We start from the raw sequence: 14,546 nt of genomic DNA on the forward strand, positions 1-14,546 counted from the left end.
GTTGAAGGGACTTCTTTAAGAAAAAATTTGTGTCAAAAACAGGAATAACAAATGGTAATAACTACATTCCTATCAACAGTTACCTCAAATGGAAAAGAATTAAATGCTCCAACCAAAAGATAGAGTGGCTGAATGGATAGGGAAACAAGACCCCTACATATGCTGCATACGAGAGACTCACTTCAGATTAAAAGACACACACAGACTAAAAGGAAGGGGATGGAAAAAGATATTACCTTGATGAACCTAGAGGGTATTGCGCTGAATGAAATGGGTCAGATTGAGAAAGACAAATATCGCATGATTTCACGTACATGTGGAATCTAAAGAACAAAATCAACAATGGAAGCAACAAAAGCAGAAATAAACTCATAGATACAAAGAGTGTTTTGGGGGATACTAGATGGGAGAGGGGTTGAGGGAGACAGAAAAAAGGCAAAGGGATTAAGAGGTACAAATGGATAGTTGCAGAATAGACATGGAGATATAGAGTGTAGCATGGGGAAGATGGTTAATAATGTTGTAATAAATATGTAAGGAGGCAGAGGGGTATTAGATTTAATGGAGTGATCACTTTGCGAGTTATGTGGATCTCTGATCACTATGCTGTACAACTGAAACGTATATTATTGTATGCCAACTATAATTGAAAAAAACATCGAATTGTACAATGTAAATACAAGTAACTAATTGTTATATTTCAACAAAGAAGGAAAAAAAACAAGTCCTCAAAATTTAGTAATGCATATTAAAACTTATAAATAAAATATTTGAGATTTTCTTTAAAATACTATGGGGAGGAAGCAAGTAGCTGAAGAATAGATGACATAAGCATGGCTGTAAGTTATTGTTAAAGATAGTAATGAACACTTGGGTGGGTGTTCATCATACTATTGTGTCTCCACAATATAGGTTTAAAATTTCTCATAATAGATCTGCCATGTTGCGTCCTCAAGTATGTGTACTTATTCTCAGCTGGTCTGCCCTAGACCCCCTGAGTGCCAACTCTAATTCCTCACTTCGCCCTATTTCCTCTACAAGATGAAAGAAACTGCCATGAACCAGGAGAAACTCATCCAGCTGCAGGCACAAGTGCACGTTGGTGGGAAAGGAACTGCTTGCAGAAAGAAGGTGATTCACAGAACAGCTACAGCAGATGATAAAAAAAAACTTCAGTTCTCCTTAAAGAAGTTAGAGGTAAACAATATCTCTGGTATTGAAGAGGTGAAAATGTTCACAAACCAAGGAACAGTGATGTACGTTAACAATCCTAAAGTTCAGGCATCTCTGGCGCAAACACTCTCACCATTGCAAGCCATGCTGAGACAAAGCAGCTTACAAAAATGTTGCTCAGCATCTTAAACCACCTTGGTGCAGACAGTTGAACTAGTTTAAGAAGGCTGGCTGAAGCTCTGCCCAAACATCCTGTGGATAAAAAAGCACCACTTGCTACCAGAGAAGAGAATGATGATAAAGTTCAAGATCTGGTGGAGAATTTTGATGAAGCTTCCAAGAATGAAGCAAACTGAATTGAGTCAACTTCTGAAGATAAAACTTGAAGAAGTTACTGGGAGCTGCTATTTTATATTATGACTGCTTTTAAAATTTTTTTTTCATGAATCTGATTAAATCTTGATCTCTAATATTTTTAAGACCAAGCCCCTTGGACACTGCAGCTCTTTTCAGTTTTTGCTTATATGCAAATCATTCTTTGCAGCTAATTAAGGTGAAAAAGCCTGGGAATAAAATTTGAAATAAAAGTTAATAAAATTCTTTGCCTAGTAAAAAACAATCCCATAATAAAAAGTTAAACAAAAAAAAATAATAATAAAGAAATTACCAATATAGTAAAATATCACAGAGAGGTCAAATAAAATGTGAGATAAGGAGATTCCATTTATTTTGTCAATCAAGGTGTCATTGGTGGCTTTTTCAGAGCAGTTTCAATGGCAAAGTGAGGACAGAATACAATTTGCAGTAGGTTAAAAAGTGAATGATTTAGAATAATTTTATTCCTTCAAGTTAGCAGAGTTTCTCACTCCTACTCCCTTTCTACCTTTACAATTATTGAAAATTCCAAACCAAGAATAAATTGAGGATAGAATAATGAACCTCCATGTACCTATTACCCAGCTTCAGTAATTGTCAACATTTTGCCAATGTTGTTTCATTTGCACGCCATTTTTTAATGAACCAATTTAAAGAGATATCATTTCATTTCACTTGTAAGTAATCTAGTATTCATTTCTGATTGATAAGGACCTTTCCTTATTAACATAAAGCAATTAGCACATTTAAAAAAATTAAAAATAACTTAAAAAAGATTTCTTAACAAGATATAAAAAGCACAAATCACAAAGAAAAAGTTTACATATTTATTAACAATTAAGATTTAAAAATTGTTTAACAAAGATCATTACAAAAAGGGAAAAGATAGGCTGAAAAAAGATAAATGCATATAATAGACAAAGATTAAAGAAGGACAACAAACCAATAAGAAAAAGGTGAACAATCCAATAGCAAATTGGTCAAAGAATATGAGATAACTTACAGAGGAGGAAATTAAGGTGCCAACAAACATGTGAAAAAATACCCACTTCTCTAGTAATCAGGAAGAGGCACATTAAGGCCACAAAGAGATACTGTTTTATATCTTTTATAGAAACAAAATTTAATCTAATAAAACCATATGTTGGCAAAAATGTAGACAAATGAGATTCTCAGGTACTACTAGTGAGAATGGAAATTGAACAGTTGTTGAACAGAAATTTGGAAACATCTACCAAAGCTGAAAAAAAAGGTATATCTGATGGCCCAGCAATTCTCTTCCTGAGGGTAGAGTCCATAAAAATCTTGCATGTTTACATAAAGAAACAGATGCAAGAATGTTTGTTGCAGCATTGTTTTCAATAGAAAAAAATGGGAACAACCTAAACATCCAACAATAGGAGAATAGATAAATAAATAGTGCTCTATTCAAATAACGGAATACTAAAAAGAAGTTAAAATATGTGTCAACCTCAAAAAACATGTTAAGTGAAGAACACAAAATGTATGATAAACAAAGTATCACATCATTTATGTAAAGTTTGTAATGAATAATGGTATACATTTTTATGAAAACATATACACATAAAATAATAGTATATAAATACGTATGGGAATGATGGATGCCAATTTCAGTATACCAGTTACGTCTGAAAAAAAGAAGTCAACAGAAGGGGGTTTTTTATTTTTAAAAAAGATCTAAGAGTAAAACCTAAAACTCTGAAAGATTAAGAGCTAATTAGGCACATGAATATTTATTATATTTTTACTCTATACTTTTTTATATGCTTGAAATATTGCTAAAAGGAAAAAAATAGTGAATAGGGAGATGAGGAAGTGGAAGCCATGAGGATTTTGGCTCTGAAGTGAAAGGCAGAGGACAATAGCTAGAAGAGAAAGAAAGGCCAAACTCCTAAGAGCCACAAGTTTTGAAATGCTGACCGGTTAAAGGTCAAACCATGCTGTTTCACTTTTTATTATCCCCCTCCAGTTTGACAAACAATACTTGGCAAATAAGTAAGCACTCTATGACTTTTGCTGAATGGATGAATGGAGTTAATAGCCAGAATTGCTTCCAAAGAAATAGTTGGCATCAATAAGATATATAGTTGAACATTCTTTTTTAACAAGGTGGCTCAGAATTTCCTGAATAAATTCCTCTAGGGACAGTTGCTTCCCTCGCGAAAAAAGCCATATCCTCTGACTAAATGGGGATTTCTGCCACGTTTGCTAGCACTGATTGCAATTCAGCATTCGTCCTTGATTAAAACCCTAACATAATTAGACATCTTTTTTAAACAGCTTTATTGAGATATAATTTACAGTCGTAAAATTCAGCCATTGTAAGAGTATAATTCAATGACTTTTAATAAATTTATAGAATTGTACAACTATCACCATAATCCAGTTTTAAATATTTCCTTTACATCAGAAAACAACCTCATGCCCATTTGCAGTTAATCTTTCCTCCCACCCCCAGCCCCAAGCTACCATTGGTTTTCCATCTGTTTCTATAAATTTGCCTCTTCTGGGCATTTCATATACATGGAATCATCCAATATATAGTTTTGTGTCTGGCTTCTTTCACTTGGCATTTTTGAGGTTCATCATGTTGAAGCATGTATTCTAATTAGAATTACATTCCTTTTTATTGCCAAATAGTATTTGATTATATGGCTATACCATATTTTGTTTATTCATCAGGTGATGAACATTTAGGTCATTTCCAGTTTTTGTCTACATGAAGAATGCTGCTATAAACATTTACATACATTTTTGTGTGTGTGCATATATGTTTTCATTTCTCTTGGGTAGATTCCTTGGAGTGGAATAGCTGGATTGTATGGCAAGTTTATCCTTTTAAGAAACTGTTCAGCTGTTTTCCAAAGTGGCTGTACCATTTTACATTTCTACTAGCAATGCATGAGGGTTCTCATTTTTTCGCTTCCTCACCAACTCTTCTTACTGTCTTTATAATTATAGCCATTCTAGTGGGCATGAAGTAGTATATCACTGTGGTTTTAATTTGCATTTCCCTAATGTCTAATGGTATTGAGCATATTTTCATGTATTTATTAGTCATTTGCCTGTCTTTTCTCATGAAATGTTTAGGAAAGTCTTTTGCCTGTTTTTGAAATTGAGTGTTTGTCTTTTTATTTATTTATTTGTTAGCTTAAAACAACACAAATTTATTATCTTACCGTTTGCACGTCAAAAGTCTCAAATGAGTGGCAGGGCTGTGTTCTTTTTGGAGGCTCCAGGGGAAAATTCATTTCCTTGCCTTTTTCACTTCTAGAAACTGCCCCCAAGTCCCTGACTCAGGATTCCTCATCATTCTGACCTCTGCTTCTGTCCTTGCAGCTCCTCAGAAGATTCTCACCCGCCTGCTTCCTTCTTATAAAGCCCCGTGATCACATTGAGCTCACCTTGATAATCCAAGATAATCGCCCATCTCATTATATTTAACTGAATCACATGTACAATGTCTCTGTTGACATATAAGGTAACATATTCACAGATTCTAGGGGTTAGAATGTGGACATCTTTGGGGGCCCTTATTTTGCCTACCATACCCTGTCAGGTTTTTCCAAATGACAGTACTCTCCTGAACAGTGACCCCCATTTGGCTGCTTGAAAGGCGAAGCCTCCTGCAAACATCCGTGTCTGTATCAGGACCCTCTGGGAGAAGATAAGAACAAAGAAATGTTTTCAACTAGTGTTCCTGACCCTGAGTTAGCTTTCCTCAAATGGCTGTTCAAGCCTCGCATCCCTAGATACATCCCACAACAAAAAGCACCACTTTCCAGTACGCTTATGAAACAAGGCATTCGTAGTCGACCTCACTGGACACTCACAGTTCATATGGGTATAGCAGCGTTCTTGACAAGTCCTTCAGTAAAGAAACCTTTTTAATTTATTTAATTATGAGTTTTAGTAATTTATCTTTCACATAACATTTCATGGGACACTGTAGGGATGCTGCATTAGACTGTCCTTGAGTGTTTGTCTTTTTATTATTGAAATGAAGAGCTCTTTATATATTGGATATAAGTTATTTATCAGAAATGTGATTTGCAAATATTTTTTCCCTGTCAATAGCTTGTTTTTTCATTTTCTTAATGCTACCTTTGATACTATAGAAGTCAATATAAGTTATTAGAGATATTTAAATTTTAAACTGAAGCAAAATTGTACAATATAAAATAAAAATTCATTATATTTTCTGTTCTATTTTCATACAGCTAGAAATGCAGTATATACTGCTTCTATTTACAGTAGTAATAAAATTTTCATTGACTTGACTTGGAGTTAAAGAGATTTATTCAAAGAAAACAATGAAACTAATGGGATAAATAAAGGCAGAAGAGTTAAATCTTGCTTGAGAAAGATTGATAGAGTAAAGATGACACATTTTTAAAGTGAATATATAGATTAAATTCAATAACCATTTTTAGTACATAATCATCTAAAGAAATTTATAAGTACTGAGACCCTAGAGTTAATGTGTAAAAAGAATTAGCTTGGATTTCTGCCTGATGTCATACATTGTAATAAGCCACAGGTGAATCTTCAATTTATTCACTCTGTTTCAGTTATATTACTGCATAAAAATTACCCCAAAACTTAGTGGTGTAAAACAACAATAATTTATTTTGCTTTCAGCTTTTTACTATTGAGTATGATGTTTGCTTTGTGTTTTTCATATAAGGCTTTTATTATGTTGACGTAACTTCCTTCTAGTCCTAGTTCATTGAGTACTTTTTATCATGAAAGGGTGTTGAGTTTTGTCAAATGCTTTTTTTGTGTGTGTGCATCAATTGAGATGATCATGTGCTTATTTTTCCTTCATCCTGTTAATATGGTGTCTTACATTGATCAATTTTACATGTTGAACCATCCTTGCATTTCAAAACTAAATCCTACTTGATCATGGAGTATAATCATTTAATATGCTGCTGGATTCAGTTTGCTAATATTTTGTTGAGGATCTTTGCATCAATGCTCATAAGGGATATTGGTCTGTAGTTTTCTTTTTTGCAGGACCTAATGCTGACCCCATAAAATGAGTATGGAAGTGTTCCTTCCTCTTAATTTTTTGGAAAATTGGGGAGGGTTGGTGTTATAAGAAGATCAATTTTTCCTCTCAAAGAAGTGGGAATATCATTTTGGACTGCATTGAATATATAAAACTAAATAAAATAAAAAAAAAAAACCTTTAGGCAATTAAGTGTGCCCTGTCCTGCCCAGTCTTTCCTGTTGCATTGTAAATGGAACAATACCTTTGTTCCAAAGTTAGAACAATACCTTCACTTCCAGGGCACCATGGCTGAAAGGATTCTCTGCCTTACTTCTCTCTAGAAATCAACTCCAGTGTCATTTCTTCACCTTGTTTTGAACAAGGAGTTAACAGCTATAACACAGCTATAACACCAATCATCCACTTTGCCTCAAACTGGCCACTGAGGGGCTTTGGTCATTTCCAAAGTTCAAAACTAACTCAAAAGATGAAAAATAGATCCCTTGAGGAAACTCTGAGAGAACATTCAGAACAAGACTTCCAGAAATTATCAGAACTGTAACTTATTTCTAAGTGTCCCTGGGTTAGGTGAGATGTCCCTATAGAGTTATAATAAATTCCCCATACTCTGGATAAGCTAGCTGGAGTTGGGTTTTGGTTAGCTACAACAGTCTTAGCCAATACACTGTGGTTCAATATTCTGAGACCTGATATTGGTCATGTCATGGCTCAGTGCACCTATGACCCCAGGTAAATATTTAGAATAGCTTATCTGTGGATCTCCTTTTCTGTTCACTTTTTTTATATAATAGCTTTATTGAAACATTATTCACATGCCATATAATTCACCCTTTAAATGTGTACGTAATTCAGCAGTTTTTAGTATATTCACAAAGTTGTGAAATCATAATTACAATCAATTTTAGAATATTTCCATCACCCCAGAAAGAAAACCCATATTTTTTATCCATAACCCCTAATTCTTCCATTTTCCCCATCCATAGGCAACCACTAATCCACTTTCTATCTTTATTGATTTGTCCATTTTGGACATTTGGAACCTTATAATATGTGGTACTTTTTGTCTGACTTCTTTCACTTAGAATAATGTTTTCAAGGCTCATCCATGTATTGTAGCATTCCTTTTTTTGCTGAATAATATTCCATTGTATGGATGTAGCACATTTTACTTATCCATTCTTCGGTGGATGGATATTTGGGTAGTTTTGATTTTTCTTTTTTCTTTTTGGCTACTACAATAATGCTGCTATGAACTTTCATGAACAAAATTTTATAAAGACATATTGTGAATTATTTTGGATTTACACATAAGAGTGGAATTACTAAGTGTTAAATTGTTCTTGTTTTCTAGTCCTGCCTGCTTCTGTTCTTATTTTATATTTATGGCTTTGGTAACATATCTTGTCTTGCCCAACTTCCAACTTTGGCCCATAGCCTGTAGCCTCTTTTAGAGTTTTCTCTTTCCCATGAAGGACAGAGTTCTTCAGTTACTCTGGTTCTCATCTCTATCTTACCTATCTCCACAGCTCCCAACAACTCATCCAGCTGGTCCATCCATTTGCATGGTCAGCCCTGCCCCAGTTCCCATACTCCATACTTTGGAGTATGTCAGTCCTCAGTTTGAATCTTGACTCAACTGCTTAATATATGGTATTCCTACCATTGCTTGAAAGATTACCTTCTTCCAGGCATTAGGTCAAGTGTTTTACATACATGATCTCATTTAATCCTCACAGGTATGTGTTTTAACTGTTGCTATCATGCCTAATTTTCAGATAAGTAAACCGATACTGAGAGAGTTTAAATGACATGCCTCAGGTCAAGCATCCATAGCCTCCATTCAAACTTGGTCTCCTTTTAGGACTGGAATATTGCCTCGTTCTCTTCCCATCAAAACTTGCTGGTCTTGTGGCTAAAAAATATACATGAAAAATGTTCAATGACACTAGTAATAAAAAATGCAAATTAAAACACAAAAGAGTCTACAGCCATGCCACCCTGAATCTTGGATGATCTTGGAAGCTAAGCAGGGTCGGGCTTGATTAGTACTTGTATGGCAGACCACCTAGGAATATCAGGTGCTGTGGGCATTTAAAGCACACACACACACACACACACACACACACACACAAGAGATACCATTTGTCCCCTTATAAATTAGTAAAGATATTAAAAGTCTTTGGTGAGTATTAAGAAAGCAGATACTGGTAGACATGTACATTGATACAGTCTTTTTTTGGAGGTCAGTTGAGTTATATGTATTACAAGTTATAACAATATACTTGACTTTTAGTTTTGGAATTTCAAATCGAAAATTTTATTCCAAGGAAATATGGACAAAAAATTAGCATTATCGATACTCACTGTATCTTTGAATTTACAAAGCATGTATATCTCATGTTTATTTTTTTAATGAAAGAAAAACATATACAGTATATGTAAATGCATGCAAAAATATACCATAAAGACTCTAGAAGAAAATATACCAAAATATTGACTATGGGTGACTCTGAGTGGTGGGATTAAGAATTATTCTTTGTTTTCTTCTTTTACTCTCTATATTAAAATTTTTTCCTTTAATAAATACAATTTTGGAAAAAGATATATAGCTATGGAGATAAATGTATCTCCTTTACAGCTGAAACAAGAATTCCCTTGCAACAAGAGTTCTAACTGTTCGAGGATCAGAGGAACAGTCATTAATCAGTCTTCCTGAAACACTCACCCAACTAGACAACTTGGAGCTTGTCAGGAAATCCAAGAAGCCAAATATGAACAGGTATTGAAGTGGAACCATGAAGAGGAAAGTTCTGTGAAAAGCTGTTGTAGCTACTACATCTGTGGGTCTTCTGCTAAGCATCCAGTGGGGCTGCTGTTGGTTCTCAGAGAAGCATTTGGGAAGATGAGTTATACATGTTCATGAGATATACATGTTCATGGAGAAGAGAAGGCTGAGGACAAACAGGGACCTGCCAGGCCCTCATATGTCCTTCACTGTCTTTAATCTCTGTGTCTCATCAGTGATAAGAGGCTGCTGATTCACCTCCACTTTCCAAATATTGTGCAGTTTCCTCTTTTGGTCAATTCTAATTGGGAACTATACAGGAAAGGGGATTCTAAGAATCATAGTTCCTAGTATAACCAGGAATAGCATGATCTAACACAGACTCATAGTATTGTCATAGTATAACCATGACAATAGCATGATCTAACACAGACTCATAGTCTGTATAAAGAACTTATACAAATCAATAAGAAAACCAGAATATAATACAGTTTTAAAATAAATAAAACACTGAAACAGGCACTCTTAAAGAAGACAGGGAAATACAAATTAAAATCACAATGGTCTACCACCATACACCCATCATAACACCCAATGTTGGTGAAAATATGTAGGAACTGAAACTCTTAAACATTGCTAGGGGGAGTGTACATTGGTTCAACTACTTTGGTAAACTGTTTACAAGATCTACTAAAGCTAAATACATATGTATCTTATAACCCAATGATTTTACTCCTGGTTTATACCCAAGGGAAATAAGTGCAAATGTCCACCAAAAGATATTCAAGACTATTCATAGCAGCCTCCTTCGTGATAGCTTCAAACTGGTAACAACCCATATAACCATCTAAAGGAAAATGGGCTAATAAATTGTGGTATATACATACATTGGAATACTACACAATAATAAAAAATGAACTACTACCGTACATGCAAAAACATAGCTAAATGTCACCAATAAATTGAGTGAAAGAAGCCAGTTCTAGAGTATAAACAGGATAACTAATCTATAGTGATGAGAGAATAGTAGTAAACTCTGTGTTGACTAGGGAGAATGGGGGGACTTCTGGAAATGTTCCACATTAATCTGGGTAGTAGTCTCATGCATGTATACATAGGCACAAATTCACTGAAGTGTACACACTGAAGATAAGTGTACTATGTTCTCTACTGTATGTGTTTTCTATCCCAATTAAAAATTAAAAAGGAATCTTTATCAGTAAAACATTCAAGGCAGCAAATACTATTGGAACTGCCGTCCTAGACTAACCTGGTTGTGGCTATGGGAGGAAGATGGAACTATGATGTTCATCCTGATTTTGTATTAAAAAGATGTGTGGGGTTGGAGCAGGTAGAATGAGTGAACTTTTGGGTGCTGTCAAGTGCTATAATTATTAAAAGGTGTTGTGTTGAATGTACATCTAGTGGATGTGTCTATGTCTACAATCAGGGTTTGGATGGCCTGACATGCCTGGCATTGTAGAACCCACCATAAAGGTGAGCTTACTCTGAGAAGAGCTTAGCTAGTTGTTCCGTTGGAGAAGACTACCCCTGCTCTTGACATCCTTACAAGCAGGCACCAGGTAGCTCTGACTTTAGGGTGTGTACCTCCATCTAAATGTCTGTTGGTTGTACTTGCTTGGTTGTCCTAGAAAAATACAGCTGAAGGAGAATGGCTATAAAATACCTGAGCAGGAACATTCTTGGGGTAGGATATCTTATGCTGCCCAACACTCTAACATAGATAGATTTTCTCTGAAGATGGAGATACTAATGATATTTGCTGACTGATAAGCAGAGGGTGTGGAAGCAAACCTGTCAAAGAGAGTTCCCACTTAAGCTGCCAACCTGAAATCTCCGGGTTTATCCTAGCTACTCGAGGCAACAGTATTCATTCTCCAGGCCAGACACAGCACTGGGCTCTCCAATATCTTTCTAAACCTGTGAGGCAGACTTAATAGTCAGCCAGTCTTGTTCCCTCTTGGGACAAGTTGACTTCAGCTAAACCTGAGAAGAAACACACGACTGAGGTGTCCATGCTGAAATCCTTATATTCAAGATAAATGTCAGTGTTGAGAGTATCGATTTCCCTCAAGGAAGCTTGTTTAGGTCAGATAGGGCAGAGATCCAGATGGAAGTAAATAGATTTTTTTGTTCGTGTTGGTTCCTAAAACACTGTGACTAACGTTAGATATCTTTCCTCTCATGAAAGTTAGTTATAGGTGGTTAGGATAGTAAAATTTCGGCTAAACCACAATCAGCTGCAGGGACCTTACGCATACTTTATTTATGGCTTTATATCCTGTTTTTTACTTAATATTATATTGTAAACATTTCCAACATTCTTCAAAAAAAAATCCTTTTGAATGGCTGCATAATCATTCATCATGAATGTGCTAGAATTTATTTAACTCGTTCCTCTATTGTTGAGTATTTGCATTGTTTCCAACTTTATGCTATTATAAATAATTCTGTAATGAAAACCTTCTGATTTGGTAAAGGCAAATCTGTTTGCCTTTGGGATGGATTCCTAACACTGAAATGACCACATCAAAAGGTGACATTTATCCTGAATGAAAGGATATCAGCATGGGCACCTGATTCAAGTGTTTCTTCTCAGGTTTAGCTGAAGTCAACTTGTCCCAAGAGGAAACAGGACTGGCTGATCATTAAATCTGCCTCACAGGTTTAGAAAGATATTGGAGAGCCCAGTACTGTGTCTGGCCTGGAGAATGAATATTGTTGCCTAGAGCAGCTGGGATAAACCTGGAGGTTTCAGGTTGGCAGCTTAAATGGGAACTCTCTTTGACAGGTTTGCTTCCATACCCTCTGCATATCAGTCAACAAATATCATTAGCACTGCCATCCTCAGAGAAAATCTGTCTATTAAATGTCTTGACACTGATTGCTTATCAAAAATAATGTACCCTCTAGGACAGATCTTAAATTACGTAGTGAGCATTGGTGTCCTTATATGTGCTCCTGTTAGGCTGGAGTCCACTGGACATGACTGGGACCACTGACCTCTGCATTGCTCTTACCAGCTCCTTCCAATGGGTCTGACCCTGTTCTGCATACTTCTAACTGCTGACTCAAGTTTGGGTCCAACCCAGTGAACTTTCTGAAACAATGGTGCTGCTACTTCCTACTCTAAGTATCAATCCTCATTGCCAAGACTGCTGCTTCTACACCCCAACACCTTGTATTTGATGGACCCATATCCAGTTCGCCCACCCTCCTGGATGTACAGATAACTAACCATGCGCAAGTCAGGCTCTCCCTTGGGGTAAGCCTCTTCCTGATAACACTCTGCTTATTTCCAGCTGATTTTTAAGAGCAAAGATTATGGCATCAGATAGATCTCAGTTCAAACATCTGTTTTTCCAAGTCTTGGATGTGTGTCCTTAAATCTCAGTTTCCGCATCTGTAAACAGAAATAATAAGATATAGTGATCTTCATTAGTTTGTATTTTTTTTTCTAAAACAAGTATGTACAGGTACATCCATGAGAAAATGAAGTGTTTTCAGGGTTTTAAAAACCATACCTTTGCTTTAAATGAGGCCACAGAGGCCAACTGGAAAAGTCAAGTCATCTTGATTTTTCCTGTAATAATATCAACTTAATTGAAATCATCCTGTTCATAAAAAACTTTGATTGACAATAAACATCTCTGATAAAGAAAAATTAGAAAACAAATTACGTAATATAGCTTGCTAGGTATTTGGTAGGTAAAAAAATTTTTTTACAGTATGAGCTCCATGGTGGAAAACAATAAAAATTTAAAGCTGCCCTTGCTCTGTGTCAATTCAATCTTCCTCCAAAACCCAGGATAAATCTCACCTCACTCATGATACATTCTTTTCTTCCTATTTTATTTATTTCTTAATTAAAAATTTTTTTGACTATAATTGACAGACAATATTATATTAGTTTTAGGTGTATAACATAGTGATTAGACATTTATATAACTTATAAAGTGATCACCCCAATAAGTCTAGTACTCATCTGACATCATACATATTTATTATGTAGTCAGTATTATACTCTATGCTGTACTTTACATCCCCATGACTGTTTTTATAACTGGCAATTTGTATATCTTAATCCATTCTCTTTTTTCACCCATCCCCCAACCCTCTCCCATCTAGCAACCATAAAATATTCTCTATATCTATGAGTTTATTTCTGTTTTGTTTGTTCATTTGTTTTTTAGATTCCACATATAAGTGAAATCATGTGGTCTTTGTCTTTCTCTGTCTGACTTATTTCATTTAGCCTAATACCCCCTAGGTCTATCCATGTTGTTGCACATGGCAAGATTTCATTCTTTTTATGGCTGTATAATATTCCATTGTATATATGTACCATATCTTTATCCACTCATTTATCAATGGATACTTAGGTTGCTTCCATATCTTGGCTATTGTAAATAATGCTGCAATGAACATAGAGGTACATATTTCTTTTCGAATTAGTGTTTTGGATTTCTTCAGATAAATACCCAAAGTGAGATTGCTGTGTCATATGGTAGTTCCATTTTTAATTTTTTAGGACCCTCCATACTGTTTTCCAGAGTGGCTACACCAGTCTATAATCCCACCAACAGCACATGAGGGGTCCCTTTTCTCCAACATCCTCACCAACACGTGTTGTTTGTTGATTTATTGATGATAGCCATTTGGACACATATTAGGTGATATCACTCATGAAATATTCTTAGGCAACATCTTACTTAATAATGTCTTGCAGTATTTTCTCATGTGTTTTGTGCATTTACAATGCGTCCCTAGGAAGATCATAAACCACTTGTATGTATATACCCCCAAAGCCTAGTGCCAGACCCAAAACAGGTACCCAGTTATCAAGCAGTGATAATACACAGCATAGTGCATAAACAGGCCCTTAACGCTCAATGCGCATGATGTTGATGAGTTTACATTTGTAGGAAAGGAGTAGGACATTTGGGGAGAATTGACATCCTAAGTGTATTTAGCCTTCCAATCCATGAACATAGTATGTTCCTCTATTTATTTAGGTTTTCTTTGATTTCTTTTATTAGTGTTTTATAATAATTCTGTTATTAATTTTTATCTTAATTCCATTATTGTCAGAAAACTTATTTCATATGATGTCAGTTCTTTCATGGTAGTTTATAGTGTTTGTAAGTTATATGT

General features: G+C 35.3%; 1 long non-coding RNA gene and 1 pseudogene across 1 annotated transcript; one reads left to right on the top strand and one right to left on the bottom strand.

Annotated features, from left to right (window-relative positions):
• Positions 1–1,041: 1,041 nt before the first annotated feature.
• On the top strand, positions 1,042–1,549 carry LOC120592942 (transcription factor BTF3-like; annotated as a pseudogene).
• Positions 1,550–7,885: 6,336 nt separating this feature from the next.
• On the bottom strand, positions 7,886–12,742 carry LOC120592960 (uncharacterized). The gene is made up of 3 exons (XR_005650259.1): positions 12,631–12,742; positions 9,312–9,458; positions 7,886–8,498 (listed from the first exon to the last, which is right to left on the bottom strand). It is a non-coding gene; the product is annotated as an uncharacterized LOC120592960 (long non-coding RNA).
• Positions 12,743–14,546: the final 1,804 nt, after the last annotated feature.

The sequence above is a fragment of the Pteropus medius genome, unplaced genomic scaffold (assembly GCF_902729225.1).
Source record: "Pteropus medius unplaced genomic scaffold, Ma_sr-lr_union100, whole genome shotgun sequence".
NCBI classification, from domain to species: domain Eukaryota; kingdom Metazoa; phylum Chordata; class Mammalia; order Chiroptera; family Pteropodidae; genus Pteropus; species Pteropus medius.